We start from the raw sequence: 13458 nt of genomic DNA on the forward strand, positions 1-13458 counted from the left end.
TCCTAAGTAATGAATCATGAATATTCTCAGGAGACACACACGCATACACACACACACACAAACACACACACACACCGCACAATAAAATGACATTGGAAATATATGATTTTACTTTCATTACAAAAAAATAGGCACAGTTCTGACCCTCAGCTGTAACCACTAGAAAATACTCCCTCTTTAGTTCTTTAAAATAAATTCCATGTGGAAAAGATATAGATACTTTTTATGAAATAATTTCCCCCCTTATTTTATCTAGGGCAGAATAATAATTTTTCTATTCATAGACTATTCCTGAGGGCCTTCTTCTAAGTAAGTCTTTTGGAAAGCAAGCTACCTACTTAAAATCACGTATATTGCCTTGCAAATGTCTTAGTCAGCCCTGAAGCTGGAGACAAAATGACACTATTTGCAAGCAATAATTTAAGAGGGAGAGAGAGTTAAGCTTTTATTTGCTTCATTCCAAGAAAAAAAAAAAAAAAACATGATATACAGTTTTCAAATTTCTTCAGCATGATGGAACTCTTTCCAACTGTCAACCTTTCCTTTATTAACTGACAACTTTATATTGACTTATATTTCATTTTGGCATTTCCACAAACCATTTCCACTCTGTGATACACAGTAGGTAGCAGCTTAAGCTTCTTGGTATTTTTCCAGCTGTTACAGGAAAAGGTTTGATGCACAAAGGTTCTTAGTCTTTTTCAGTGAAGAAGCTACAAAGTACATTGATTCAGCCTTTTCGCACTGAACGTGTCTTCACATGTGGTTGTTGAAGGCAGGTCACATAACTTGTCAAATTGCCAAAGAATGGAGCATAAGAAAACAGCAGCCAGCTTCAAAGAGGTATACTGGCCAAGAGAGACAAGCAAAAGTTCTGCACTCATCTAGCACTGTCCAAGCAAATAACATTCTAGATTTTATGTACCTAGACCCTTCCCCTTTTTTTCAGACTGTTAAGAATAGCATAAACAATGCTAATAACAATGAATAAATCTGTTTTGTGTCAATTCCAGCCCCCTCAAATGTAGCTTCTTAGATTAATCTCTGACTGGCATGGATAATGTCATTTGTTTTCTCTGCTGTTAAATATCCAAAGCAGTAGTCTTGTCCCTGTGTTATTGATGGAAATACCTCTGTAAGCACTCTCCTCTTGGAATTTCCACTGAAAATACCACAGGATTACTGTCCAGCCTGAAAAATAGAAGTGGGTAGGAGGAATGAGATTGGTGTGTGGGGGTTATCTTCTTGCCATCATTACACAGATTTTAAGTTTTAATAGCACGCATGCTGACCACAGGGAAACCACTCATTCTGTAGCATTCCTGCCACTAATGAAACAATGGCAAAGCATATTTGGAGCTCATGACCTAGCTTCAAATCCTCAGCGTTAAATAACTGCACCTTGTTAGGACTCCACTCACAAAAAAGGTTTACAAGCTTTTTTTTCTGTATGGCAGCAAGCCTGGACATTTTTGTTTCTCATCCACCATAAACATTTGGCTCCCCAGTCACCACATCCGTGATTCATTTTCTTACAATGCCAGTGGGCACATTTTGGCAGGGAGTCTCCCATGTGCCAATAATGTGAAAATGGGGGCACAGAGGAAGTTTCCTTTTTTGACTACACAAGATGAAACCTTATGAAACCAGAACGTGGAACAAGCAGATTGTCCCTAGCTCATATAAGAGGTGAAGAGAACAAGGAGTCTTCCTTCCTCCTGCTGGCATGCCATCCTGACACTGGGAAGAGGACAAGCATTAAGGCCATGCATATGCATAGTGCTGCAGTAGCACAGCAGTATCATCAGCATAAAAACCCACCTCTGTGAGTGTCACAAGCTATGTTGCAAGGAGATGCTCTCCCACCAATATAGAGCATAAGAGTGCTTATGTTAGTATAATTTATGTCACTTAGAATATTCACACTTCATAGTGACTAGTTTTGCTGACCAAGGGTATGGTGTAGACATAACCTAAGGGTGGACTCTGTATAAACCTGAGAGCTTGTCTCTGACCAACAGATGTTGGTTGGTTCAATAAGAGATATTATCTCCTCAAGCTTGACCCAACAATATGCTGGGACTGCATACAATAACATGAAAGAAGGCATATGAGAAAGTTTGGAAAGAGAAATAAAAGGTATTTGTCCATGTAGATGGCAGAGTTAAGAAAGGAGAAGACAGATCAGTGGCAGTGGGAGTTATATGTTGGATTCAATATCTCGTGCGTGCACTACTGCAAACTCCAGAAGCAGATGAAGACAGCAATGCTTTGCACCAGTGGAATATACTAGTGCTTAGAACCAGTTCAATTTGCTACAGTTGGGATTTACACCTGTGCAGCTACACCAACTGATGAACTGAGGCTAATTCCAAGTAAAGACAAGGCCTTAGTGTGGCCCAAGACTTTCTACAGAAGACACAGCAGCAAAGGAGCAGGAGTGGAGGAAATGGATGTAAAGGAAGAATGAGGCTGTGAATTGCTGGAACAAACCTAACTGTTCACCTAACTAAGGCCAAGTCTACACTGGCTCTTTACAGCGCTGTAGCTTTCTGGCTCAGGCGTGTGAACTCCCCCTTCCCTACCACCACCATCAAGCACAGCAAGTGAAGCACCAGTATAAACAGGCTCTCAGCACTGTTAGCCACGCGCCTGCCTCACAGAGGTAGTTTACAGAGAGAGCTGCCCCAGCACTCGGGTCATGGCCACACGCTGGCTACGTCTAGATTGGCATGATTTTCCGCAAATGCTTTTAACTGAAAAGTTTTTCCGTTAAAAGCATTTGCGGAAAAGAGCGTCTAGATTGGCATAGATGCTTTTCCGCAAAAGCACTTTTTGCGGAAAAGTGTCCGTGCCAATCTAGACGTGGTTTTGCGCAAGAAAGCCCCGATTGCCATTTTCGCCATCGGGGCTTTTTTGTGCAAAACAGTTTTCAGCTGTCTACACTGGCCCTTTTGCACAAAAGCATTTCCAGAAAAGGGCTTTTGCCTGAACGGGAATGTCAAAGCATTTGAACAAGAAGCACTGATTTCGGACAGTAGAACGTCAGTGCTTTTGCGCAAAATCAAGCGGCCAGTGTAGACAGCTGGCAAGTCCTTCCGCAAAAGCAATTGCTTTTGCAGAAAAACTTGCCAGTCTAGATGCAGCCTTTCAGTTTAAAGCGCTGCCATGTCTGCACTTTAAATGGCTAAGGGTAGACAAAGCCTAATACTTGTGGATGCTGGGGGAGAGGGGAAGGAGAGCAAGGAGAAGCTTTCTTTTGCCCCTTTCAATCAAAGTTTGGGATTGTCCCAGTTGGGAATAGAAATTTCTTTGATGAAGTTTTGTTTATTCGCAAACTCCTGTGTCTTCGGCTCTAGAGTAAATCAACTGGCAGGAAACAACTTCTTTAGCTCATTTCACCAGGGGTGCTCTTTTAGTCTACACTCTAGCCCAGAATATTTCCTCTCAAATTCCATCTAGGCAGGGCCAGGGCATCCAACACGCTAGGTACTAGCCACATGTGGCTATTTGGCTGGTTGAGTGTGGCTAGTTCACTATAAGAACTACTGCTTAAGAACTGGTTGGACACCATAGATAGGGTCAGCCACTTTGCTTTCAGTTGCTTCCTCAGGCTGTCTCTCTCTTGTGGTCTGTTCTTATCTGAGTTCTGTCTCACACACACACTTCCAGCCAAAAGCGGCGGGGGAGGGGGAGGGAGGGAGGGAAGGCTTCATACATAGCTTTTGTCATAGGTCTCACTTATGGGGTTCTGTTAATTGTAGGGTCTGTTCATACCTACTAATCTCAACCCATAACAAAGTTTCACCCAGCTCACAACAGCTACCTTGGGTAGCTATGAGGCACCTATCTCCTCAGATAAAAGGATGAAGCAGCCTAAAAGTCCAGATCAAATGGTATTTTTCTCTCTTGATGAAGCACTGCTAACTAGCCCCATGCTCTGTCTTTCTACAGGCATTTCACAGGCCAGCTGTGAAATATCACAAACACTTGTCAAATGTTTAACAAGCCAGCCCTGGTGTGTTTATCCCTTTCAAACAGTACTCTGCTAGGGGCCAGCCTCCTGGGCAAATGTGTGGAGGGGATGTTGATGGGAGGAAAACCAGAGTGTTATAAAAATATAGACATGCTAGGCTGTGCACAAAGCCACAAGCAGGTCTCTTTAGTTCCCTGTAAGCCCTCTGATATGCAGCTGCAATTCCCAGATGGCAGAATTAGCACGTTTGGCTTTATACATTGCCTTGACTCACAAGTTCATTCTATCATCCAAGTGCAAATGCTGAATCAAACTATTTAGGAAATTAATTAATTAGAAAGTTGTAGGACTGTAAATGGTTGCCCAGGGTCATGTAAATTGCTACCCTGAGAGCTAATGAAAAGGATTTATGCTGGATAGTCCTGCTGTGGCCTTGTTTCAGACCAGCAATTATTATAGCACAGACACAATGGAAAGCTTGTTTCACTAGATGGCCAACATACAAACACATAAATATTTGGCCTTAGCTGTGTGATAACCAAAGACATCAGATTTTATTTTTCAGACAATAAATTATAAACTGCCTGCCATCTCAATAATTCCTATCTTTAACCCTGAGGGTACGTCTACACTACAGCGCTAGTTCGAACTAACTTAGTTCGAATTAGTTAATTCGAACTAAGCTAGTTCGAACTAACGCATCTAGAACTAAAAACTAGTTCGAATTAGCGTTTTGCTAGTTCAAACTAGCAAGTCCACATTGAGTGGACTCTGAACAGGGCTTAAGGATGGCCGGAAGCAGTGCCGGCAGGGCATAAAAGGAGGACTTAGAGCATGGAGATGCTGTCTCAGGCTAGCCGAGGGCTGCGCTTAAAGGGTCCCGACCCCCACCCCGGACACACAGTTCTAAGGGGTGCCCCGCTTGCAAAGAAGTTCTGGCTTGGAGTGCCCTGAGTGCCCACACTGGGCACATCACACCACTCGGCCATCAGCCCAGCTGCACTTGCCGCAGGCTGCCATCTGGGGAGAGGGAGTAATTGGGGGGCTGCAGGAGAGCTTCCACCCCCAGAAGCCCGCAGATCCAGCCCAGTCCTCCCCATCGGGGGCTTGTACCCCATTCCTCCCTCACCTCCTTCCACTTACCCTTCCTTAGCCCCCCTTCTTATTGATGTACAAAATAAAGATAACATTTCTTCCAACATTGACTCTGTCTTTATTGAAAAAAAACTGGGGGAGACTGGGAAAAGGAGGTGGGAGAGGGGAAGAGAAAGGCTGGGAGAGGGGAGGGCAACTAATATGATCAGGGGTTGGGAACAGGTCCCAGATGAAGAGAGGCTACAGAGACTGGGACTGTTCAGCTTAGAAAAGAGGAGACGGAGGGGGGACAGGATAGAGGTCTCTAAAAGCAGGGGTTGGGTGGAGAGGGTGCATTCAGAAAAGTTCTTCCTGAGTTCCCATAAAGAAGGACTAGAGGACACCAGAGGAAAGGAATGGGTAGCAGGCTTGAAACTAGTAAGAGAAAGTTGTTGTTCTTGACAAAGCAAATAGTTAACCTGTGGAACTCCTTGCTGCAGGAGGCTGTGAAGGCTACAACTAGAACAGAGTTGAAAGGGAAGTGAGATCAAGTCATGGAGGTTGGGTCCATGGAGTCCTATTAGCCAGAGGGTAGGAGTGGTGTCCCTGCCCAAAGTTTGTGGAAGGCTGGAGAGGGATGGCACGAGACAAATGGCTTGGTCATTGTCTTCGGTCCATCCCCTCCAGGGTCCCTAGGGTTGGCCGCTGTTGGCAGACAGGCTACTGGGCTAGATGGACCTTTGGTCTGACCCAGGACGGCCATTGTAAGCTCAGGGCTCAGTGTCGGGGGTCTCAGTGGACCCCCTTGATTTTCATGCACACCTGGTCCTGGGTGGCCAGGCTGGCAGCTCTCCTGCCCTAGACGGCCACTTTCCTGTGCCTAGTGCGGAGATCGTGGACGAGGTCCACGATGTCCGCAGTAGCCCAGGAAGGTGCCCGCCTCTTGCGGTCCAGGGCAAGCTCCCAGGAGCCGCCAGCCTGGTCCCGGCAAGAGGGGGTGGGCTGGGGGGCATCGGGTGGGTGGCTCTGTGCCGTGCCAGGTGCAGGGTCTGCTAGCTGGGTGCTGGCAGGCTTGCACCTGGCACGGGCACCGTAGCCAGCCCGTGCCCCTTTAAGGAGTCCGGGGCCGGGAGGGGGGCATAGAGTTTCCCTGGTGTTGGCCAGAGTGGCCACCAGGGAAACCTGGGGAGGGCTAGCCTCCCACTAGTTCGAACTAAAGGGCTACACAGCCCTTAGTTCGAACTAGCTAGTTCGAACTAGGCGTTAGTCCTCGTAAAATGAGGTTTACCTAGTTCGAACTAAGCGCTCCGCTAGTTCGATTCAAATTCGAACTAGCGGAGCGCTAGTGTAGCACCTATTAAAGTTAGTTCGAACTAACGTCCGTTAGTTCGAACTAACTTTCTAGTGTAGACATACCCTGAAATCTTCATTTTCCAAGCTACTTTAAAGCTGCCTACAGAAACTTCATGTTACCTTTATTGTCAGTGATTTTAGACAGAAGTTAAGGGCAGCAGATCAGCCAGGGCCCTGTGATAGGTTATTGGCCTCTTAGAATTGAGTAGATGGTTTCAATCAAGTTCTTAGCTGATACATATCCAGTCTACTCTGCCAAAACTAAGGTTATATGGAGATAATCCCTCCATTGAAAGAGCAATGTAAGACACGGCAGAATGGTTGATCAACTAATAATGAAAGGGCATATTCTATTCCATTTTGCATATATCATAGAATCATAGAATACTATGACTGGAAGGGACCTCGAAAGGTCATCTAGTCCAGTCTCCTACCCCCATGGCAGGACCAAATACTGTCTAGACCATCCCTGATAGATATTTATCAAACCTACTCTTAAATATCTCCAGAGATGGGGATTCCACAACCTCCCTGGGCAATTTATTCCAGTGTTTGACAACCCTGACAGTTAGGAACTTTTTCCTAAAGTCCAATCTAAACCTCCCTGGCTGCAGTTTAAGCCCATTGCTTCTTGTTCTATCCTCAGAGGCCAAGATGAACAAGTTTTCTCCCTCCTCCTTATGACACCCTTTTAGATACCTGAAAACGGCTCTCATGTCCCCCTTCAATCTTCTCTTTTCTAAACTAAACAAACACAATTCCTTCAGCCTTCCTTCATAGTCATATTCTCTAGACCTTTAATCATTCTTATTGCTCTTCTCTGGACCTTCTCCAATTTCTCCACATCTTTCCTGCTACCCTTCTTCCCCAAGAGAAGTGGCTGAGGGCATTAGTGGCCTTGTGGGGGGGACTCTGCTTTCCACCACCAGTAAGTGCAGGTCCAGTCCCTCCTCTTTCCCCAAGTTCCCTCCTGCGAGTGATGTGTCTGGGAGCTGAGGGAGTGGAGCAGGCTGGGGCAGGGTCACTCTGCTTCCCCCTTCTGCCAGTGAGTGTGGGGGAAGACCCAAACCCTGCTGCTGGTGCAAGGTCCCCCATTAGTCTCCTGGGCTGCCCTGGGTCCTGTGGGGCCCCCCAATGCATGGGGTCTGAGGCTGTTGCCCCAAACTGTCCAATGGATGGGACAGTTCTGCCTTTGCTCAAGGAAGCTCTGGTAGTTTCCATCTATCTATCAATATTAGGTTTACAGTATCTTATACACAAGATACTTCTGCTGATTCAACTAAATTTATTAAAATACTAATTTAGATAAATATATTTTGACATAGACCTACATGACATTTTGGAAAGTAAGCTGGAGAAATGTGTCCTCAACAGAACTACTACTAAGTGGCTACATAATTGGTTATACAACAACAAATGGGTAACTATTAGTGGAATGATGTCAGATTGGAGGGAAGGCTTGAATGGAGTTCCACAGGGACCTGTTTTGGGTCTGGTGTTATTCAACATCATTATTTAATTACCTGGATGTAGGCATGGAGAGCATACTGATCAGATTTGCAGATGGCACAAAGTGAGGGGGTTTGGAGGATAAAACTAAAATTCAAAGGGTATTGATAACTTGGAGAACTGATCTCTAGACAATTCAGTGATATTCAGCAAGGACAAAGACAAATCAAATGCACAAATATAAAATGGGGGATAATTGACTTGGCAGCAGAACTATTCAGAAGAATTTGGGAACCCTGATGGATCACAACCTTACCTTGGTCAGTCTTACCTCGGTTCCTGGAAAAATCATGGAAGGGATCCTTAAGGAATCCGTTTTCAGGCACTTGGAAGAGAGGAAAGTGATTAGGAATAGTCAGCATGGATTCACAAAGGGCAAGTCGTGCCTGACCAATCTGATTAGCTTCTATGATGAGGTAACTGGCTCTGTGGATGTGGGAAAGTCAGTGGATGTGATACACTTTAGCAAGGCTTTCAATAAGGTCTCCCACAATATTCTTGCCAGCAAATTAAGGGAATGTGGATTGGATAAATGGACGGTAAGATGGATAGAAAGAGGCTAGAAGGCCGGGCCCAGCGGGTAGTGATCAACAGCTCAATGTCAGGATGGCGGTCGGTTTCTAGCCGAGTGCCCCAAGGTTCGGTTCTAGGACCGGTTTTGTTCAATATCTTTATTAATGACCTGGATGAGGGGATGGATTGCACTCTTAGCAAGTTTGTGGATAACACCAAGCTAGGGGGAGAGGTAGATACGCTGGAGGGAAGAGAGAGGGTCCAGAGGGACTTAGCAAATTGGAGGATTGGGCCACAAGAAATCTGATGAGATTCAACAAGGATAAGTGTAGAGTCCTGCACTTGGGACGGAAGAATCCCAAGCATTGTTACAAGCTGGGGACCAACCAGTTAAGTAGTAGTTCTGCAGAAAAGGACCTGGGGGTTACAGTGGATGAGAAGCTGGATATGAGTCAACAGTGTGCCCTTGTAGCCAATGGCATATTAGGTTGCATTAAGAGGAGCATTGCCAGCAGATCCAGAGATGTAATTATTCCCCTTTATTCGGCTCTGGTGAGGCCACATCTGGAATACTGTGTCCAGTTCTGGGCCCCCCACTACAAAAAGGATGTGGACGCATTGGAGAGGGTCCAGCAGAGGACAACCAAAATGATTAGGGGGCTGGAGCATATGACTTATGAGGAGAGGCCGAGGAAGTTGGGTCTGTTTAGTCTGCAGAAGCAAAGAATGAGGGGGGATTTGATAGCAGCCTTCAACTTCCTTAAGGGAGGTTCCAAAGAGGATGGAGAAATGCAGTTCTCAGTAGTGACAGATGGCAGAACAAGGAGCAATGATCTCAAGTTGTGGTGGGAGAGGTCCAGGTTGGATATTAGGAAAAACTATTTCACTAGGAGGGTGGTGAAGCACTGGAATGGGTTACTTAGGAAAGTAGTGGAGTCTCCATCCCTAGAGGTGTTGAAGTCTCGGCTTGACAAAGCCCTGGCTGGATTGATTTAGTGGGATTGGTTCTGCCTAGAACAGGGGGCTGGACTTGATGACCTTCTGAGGTATCTTCTAGCTCTATGGTTCTATGATTCTTTGAACCTCAGTATGAGTCAACAGTGCGATGCTTTTGCAAAACAACCCCCCTCCCCCCAAAAAAACCACCCCCACACCATTAGGTAGCATTAACAGAGGCCTTGCATGAAAATCAAAGGACAAGATAGTGCCATTCTATTCAATGCAGGTAAGGTCTTAGCTGGAGTACTTTGTCCAGTGTTTGTCACCAATATGTAGAAAGGATGTAGAGAATCTGGAAAGGATACATAGGTGAGTGACAAATATGATCTAAGGGATGGGGAATGCAGGCCATATGAGCAAAGGATGAAGTGGAGATAAAAGCAGGGGACATTGTCAGAAGATGGGATATTTTTCTGACCCAGTGTGGTCATTCTTATATATGACATGATGGCAGTTTTCAAATACTTAAAAGGCTGCCATGAAAAAGATGGAGAAAAGTTTTTCTCTCTTGCCTCTAAGGGTAATGCACAGTGGTTCAAACTACAGTTTGATAGATTACTGAGGAGACTCACGCCTGCACAGGAGGGGGAACAGAGTGAGGGCACCCATCTTCAACAATTAATATCTAGGGGGCACATGACAATCTAAGGGGTTGTGTCGCCCCCCTACGAGTCACCTTAGAAGAGTTATATTAAATCTCAGGATAACAGGAGAACAGCAAGACAATGGAACAGATTGCCCTGGAAAGTCATGGAAGTTCCTTCACTGAAGACTTTCAAAAGGAGTCTGATTTGTCATCTGTCTTGGATGGTTGACACAGAATAAATCCTGCATCTTGACAGGGGATTAGACTAGGACCACCCTTGCAGTCTCTTCTAAACCTATAATTCTACAAAATCAAAGTAGTCTCCTAGTGTGGTTTTCATTTTGGTTTAGGAATGTTTTATATCAATTTAGCTTCATCCGGTAATGCTAAATTAAGGTCTACTAATCATCTGATATCCACTATTTTTAAACCAGGATAAGATAATTAGCTTGAAAGTGCTGCATGGTGTGGACTATCTTCTACTCTGTATTTATTCAATGCCCAGCCCACTACATTTGAGGCATCAAGATGTTATGCAAAGGCTAATAATAAAATAAAACCAACTTATTTCAGTGGAGTCACTTCTGATTTATACTGAGGTCACAGAATCATATTAGACCCTTAACTTCTGTCTTACCTGGACTTACCCTCAATTAGCTAACCGTCATCCAAAACTCTCTCTCAGGCAGACATAAGGTAAGTTGGTCCCAACTGAATCAGATAAGGGAAAGAGAAAAAAAAGAACTAAATGTTAGGAAGACACTGAAAACACCAAAGACCACATCTCATTATCCCTCAAAATGACCTCACATATGCAGTGCTCAGAAGCAGCCATTATATTGAATTTTGGTACCCAGCCACCGCAAGTTTTGAGGCAGACTATCAACTGTCTGACACTACCCCTACAACTTTAATAAATAAAGCACCAAAGACACACAGTTCTTATCCATCTCTAGTTTAAGCAACTGAGACAATATTGCTATGTAAATATGCAAATATTTCAATATCAAACCCTGATATTTCCATGCGGAAGTTTTTTTAAAGTTTCTCTGCAACTCAAAAAAGGACAATTCAGAAGCTGAATAAGGGGTGTGAAACAGTAACTTTACTTATTTTGCATTACAAAATTCAACTTTAACAAAGTTCCCTAAAAGAACTTCAGAAGAGTCCTTTTAAAATGTCACAGGATGCTCACATTTAGGCCAATTAAGATCAGCTCCATAAGGGTGAAAAAAAGCACAATGCATTCTGTAGAAACAGATGAAAGAGTAAGAGAATGTGTCAGCTTTTGATTTGACCTTTACCATATTGGATGTGTTATAACAGGAAGAAAACTAATTGCTACAAAACAGAAGCTGTAGTAATTGCTGGAATTCAAAAGTTACTAACCTTCAAGAAGGTAAACACAGACGAGGAATCATGTTGAAAGCAGCCTATTTTGCTTTGTTCTGCAACAAAACTCTGTTCGTAATGCTGAGGAATTTGTGACTTCACTGAAAGCTAGGTCTTGTAATTGGCACAGTATGTTGCCAGTTAATTTGGATGAGCCTCCTCATTTCTTTCTGTCTGATCCCCATTATTTGTGTTTTGAAAAGGAGCTCTTCCTTTTCTAGACAATGAGAGAAAAATGTATCTAATATGGCAGAATATAGAAGGAAACTTTAAGATTGAAGGAACTTTGTGTAAACTGTATAAGCATTTGGACCCAGATCTTCAAAAACATTTATGCCCCTAATCTCTATGGATTTTAACAGGAGGTAGGTATCTAAATACCTTTGAGGATTTGACTCTTAGGACATAATCTTTAAGAGCCTGCTCAAACATCCACAAGGGTCAGTAAAAGTCTTTCCGTCAATTTCAGTGAGTGCTGGATCAGGCCCTAAGACGACAAACTTCTTTGTAAAATGTCCAGAGCTTCCTGTTTCAGATCAAGAAAAAAATGCTAGCTTTCTTGCAGTATTTCATTAGGCACATGTGGAAAAAATAATCATTTTTTTTCAATCTTCAAAAAGGTGCCTAGAAAACTAGAATCAGGCTCTTGTCTATGTGCATGTGCCAGCATTTCTGTGGAAACACTGGAATTTTATACAAAAACTATAGAGTACAGGAGATAAGATTTACAAGTGACTTTTTTTTTCTATTTAGGCTTGATCCTTCTCACACAGAAGACAATCACATGGCCTCCAGTGGAACTAATGGTGCAGGATTGGGCCCTACAATCAATAACAAACAAGAACAAAAATATTTACCCATTATGCCTTCAATGAGTCTGGGCCTATAGAATGACACTGTCTGGTTCTACAACCTACACATTTACTCATTTGCATAGTACACTCATGTCCAGTGTACCCAATGAACCATATATATTCAGAGGCTTTCTCTGTAATACTTACATATTCACAGAAATTACTTGGTACAGACTCATTTGAAAATCATTTACACAGTATTACCACTTCAGTTTAAGCCAAACTGAAGTATTTGAATGCTCTGGGCTTTGATGCTCTTTGTCAATTGATAACTGTATCATGTTTAAAAGTCTCAGAGGGTAGCTGTGTTAATGTGTAACCTTAAAAAACTTTAAAAATTAGTGGTCCTGTAGCACCTTAGAAACTAACCAAAATATTGTTTTTATAGACTGTGTCTTTGCATTTGTAATCAATCATGGGAAAAAATACTTATTTTCTGTAAGATGTCAAAAATATTCAAGCTGCTCTGCTCGTTACAATAAAGAATTTCAGAATGATCTTGAAAATCTCATTTATTCATATGTTCAAAATTTGGCAGACCCATGCAACCAATGCTTTACCCTTCCTTAGTTTGATGGAATGATGTACATCTTTAGAGTGATTTTTTTTTTAAGAATCCCTCAGTTTTCAACAAAGCGGAACAGTTTAGAGGCCCATTTTTCTTGAAATTAATACTGCCAGCTATGGTACTTGCTTTTTCATCCACTTTGTATTTTTCATCTTGTTTGAATTGTAGGGGGAAAATTGGACTGTAAACAGTTCTTATAGCTTTTACTAAAATGTTAGCAACTTAAAGGAGTATTGTCATCCTAGCCTCATACCATTTTAGGCCAGTTGTTGAGAGTTGCCTGTTTAACTTCCTGACATATTCTCTAGAATTGAGCTACCCTTGAGATGCAAAAACTGCAACTATTACACACTTTACTGTCAGGAGTTAGAGTCCTGCTGAGAATTTTTCATTCAAATCAATTTGCATTTAAATCAGTTCTCTCTGTGCTTCTCATATCCAGTTGTATTATATTCAGAGTTTTGCTGGGATTTCAGAATTTTGAGAATGGGACTCTAGAAACTGCAGCCTGATATTAGTACCATAGCCTAGTAGGCGTTATTAGAGCATTTAGCATGATTAACTTTTTTGCTGTTTACTGTGAACTTCAGGCAAAATTCATTCCTGTACAGAGTGTCAGGCAGGGCCAGTGCAT

The 13458-nt window shown here is 43.1% G+C and overlaps 1 long non-coding RNA gene across 1 annotated transcript; it reads right to left on the reverse strand.

Moving 5' to 3' along the window:
* Positions 1–137: 137 nt before the first annotated feature.
* On the reverse strand, positions 138–11841 carry LOC142827625 (uncharacterized). Its single transcript, XR_012902321.1, has 3 exons — positions 11400–11841; positions 10658–10721; positions 138–1191 (listed from the first exon to the last, which is right to left on the reverse strand). It is a non-coding gene; the product is annotated as an uncharacterized LOC142827625 (long non-coding RNA).
* Positions 11842–13458: the final 1617 nt, after the last annotated feature.

The sequence above is a fragment of the Pelodiscus sinensis genome, chromosome 3 (genome assembly GCF_049634645.1).
Source record: "Pelodiscus sinensis isolate JC-2024 chromosome 3, ASM4963464v1, whole genome shotgun sequence".
Taxonomy (NCBI): domain Eukaryota; kingdom Metazoa; phylum Chordata; order Testudines; family Trionychidae; genus Pelodiscus; species Pelodiscus sinensis.